Here is a 444-nt window from a genome sequence, read left to right on the forward strand (position 1 = left end):
CCCACCCCTCCGCCCGCATCCCTCCCTCCCTCCGCCCGAGGCTCCTCCTCCGCCAGCTCTCCATCCCTACATCCCGCCCCGCCGCCTCCCCTCTTTTCCGACCTCCGCCTGCCATCCGCCCGCCAGTTCACCCTTTCGTTCTCGCCCTCCCTGCCGCAGCCCCTTCCCTCCCACACTTCGCTCCCCACAGACCCTGCCTCATCTCCACTCACGGCAGAGCACGGCTTTTCTCATCTCTCCTTCCTCGCTGTCCCCTCCTGCCTACGCTCCCTCCGCCTTCTCTGCCCTGTGCTTTCCTTTACAGCCCTTCTCTTCTGCTCCATCCTTTGCTTTATCCCTGCATCAAGTTCTTCTGCTCTCATGTCACCGCTTTCCCCTTTTCTTGCCCCTTTTCCCACTCCTCTGCCCGCAGCCTTTGTCCCCTGAAGCTCCTTTGCCAGGCTC

Source organism: Motacilla alba, chromosome 18 (genome assembly GCF_015832195.1).
Source record: "Motacilla alba alba isolate MOTALB_02 chromosome 18, Motacilla_alba_V1.0_pri, whole genome shotgun sequence".
NCBI classification, from domain to species: Eukaryota; Metazoa; Chordata; class Aves; order Passeriformes; family Motacillidae; genus Motacilla; species Motacilla alba.